Source organism: Pteropus vampyrus, unplaced genomic scaffold (genome assembly GCF_000151845.1).
Source record: "Pteropus vampyrus isolate Shadow unplaced genomic scaffold, Pvam_2.0 Scaffold336, whole genome shotgun sequence".
NCBI classification, from domain to species: domain Eukaryota; kingdom Metazoa; phylum Chordata; class Mammalia; order Chiroptera; family Pteropodidae; genus Pteropus; species Pteropus vampyrus.
In genome coordinates this window covers 1,062,858-1,065,034 of record NW_011889117.1, presented here as the reverse complement: position 1 = coordinate 1,065,034, position 2,177 = coordinate 1,062,858, and positions in this window count along the sequence as shown.

The window sequence follows — 2,177 nt, the reverse complement described above, 5'->3', positions numbered from 1 at the left end:
TCTTAAAAGAATTACAGGATGCTGAAACCAACCCAACACCTGCAGCTCTGTCTCTTTCGAGTCAGCTGGGTTCCTGACTCTCAGCTTGCAGAGGATGGAAGTCAGGAGGATTTGGATCTAGTCCTGGCTCCACCACAACTTACTTTGAGCTGATAGTAGCTTAAGTTTGTTCTTTCATTTATTCAACAAATATTTATTGAGCACTAGTAATGTGCTAGGAGCTATGGTACACACTGAGAATACAGTAGTGAACAAGTCCTATTTTCATGGAACTTAGAGTCTCATAAGAGAAAAATAACATAAACAAAAGAGTAAGTAGCTGCTAAACATATGCCAGCTCTTAGGCATATACCCACTCTCCAGGCATATACCCAAGAGAAATGAGTGCTTATCTGCCAAAAGACATGCATAAAAATGTTCATAGCAGCATCATTTAATAGCTCCAAATCAAGAACAGCCATCAGGTCCATCATCAAAAGAATGGATCAACAAATTGTAGTATATTTAAATAATGGAATACAACATAGAAATAAAAAAGAAAAAACCCAAACTGCTATTGCGTGCATCCACATGCAAAAACATGGATGAATCTCAGAGACAGTGATGAATGAAAGAATTTGTACAACAGTGTAGACCATATGATTCAATTTATATAAAGTTCAAAAGCAGGCAAAATTAACCTATGATAGAAATCAGAATAGTGATTACTTTTAGGGGGAAGAGCAGAGGGATCTTTCTGAAGTGCTAGAAATATCTATCCTATATCTTGAATGGGAAGTGATTATACATACATATATATATATATACACACATATGTAAAAATTCATGGAGCTAAAAACTTAAAATGAGTGCACTTTATTGTATGCATATTACATCTCAATTAAAACAAACTTGAAAATTAAAAATGAATATACCTTTTGACCCAGCAATTGCACTTCTGGGTATTTACTCAAAGAAAACCAAAACAATAACTCGTAAAGATCTATGCATTCCTTTGTTCATGGCAGCACTATTTACAATAGCCAAGATATGGAAGCAACCTAAATGCCCATCAACAGACAATTGGATAATGGTTCATATATACAATGGAATATTACTCAGCCATCAAAGACATGAAATCCTACCATTTGCAACAACATGAATGGACCTAGAAGTTATAATGCTGAGTGAAATAAGTTAGACAAAGATAAATACCATATGATTTCACTTATGTGCAGAACCTAAGGAACAAAACGAACAAAAAAAGAACAAACTAATCATAAACAGACTCACAAATATAGAGGACAATCTGGTGATGGTGAGAGGGGAGGGAGGTTGGGGGGCTGGAAGAAAGGGGTGAAGTGTTAAAGAAGTACAAATTAGCAGTTGATAGATGGTCATGGGATTGGGGAGCACAGCATAGGGAATGTAGTCAGTGATAATGTAATGGCTGTGTGTAGAGCCAGAGGAGAGAAAGAGCAATCAGGGGGATCGTTTTATAAACTACATAAATGTCTAACCAATATACTGTATACTTGAAACTAATAATAAAATAAAATAAAATAAACTTTTGAAAGAGAATGAGAGAAAAAAATTTAAACAATAGTTAAAATAATTTCACATAGTGATGAGAAATATGAAAAAAATAAAACCAGGTAACAAGGAGATTTACTTGAAGGTGGGCTAGAAATATGGGCAGTATTAGATGGAGAGGCCAGAAAAGGCCCTTCTGTAGAGGTGGCTTAGATCTGATACCAGAATGTCAGGAGGGAGGCTGCCCTTGTGAAAATCTGAGGAAAGGGTATTCCAGACCCAGCAAGGGCAAAGGGCCTGGGTGGGGCATCTTGGCATGTCTCAGGAACAGCACAGAGACCAGATGGCTACGGAGGGTGAGCACTGGAAGAAGGGGCTAGAGGAGCTGTCAGGAGCTGGTCAAGAAGGGCCCTGGTGCCATGTAAGAATTTGAATTTTATTCTAGGTGTGATATGAGCCATTGAAGAATGTAAGTACAGGAATAATATGACCCAATTGACCTGATTTTTTTTAACTGAAGCCCACATCTATTAGAATGGGGAAAAAAACTGACAATACCATGTGATGGAAAGGGTATTGAACAATAGGAATCCTTGCTCATTGCTGGTGGGAATGCAAAATGGTACAGCCACTCTTGAAAACATACTTGTCACACTACCCAGGCA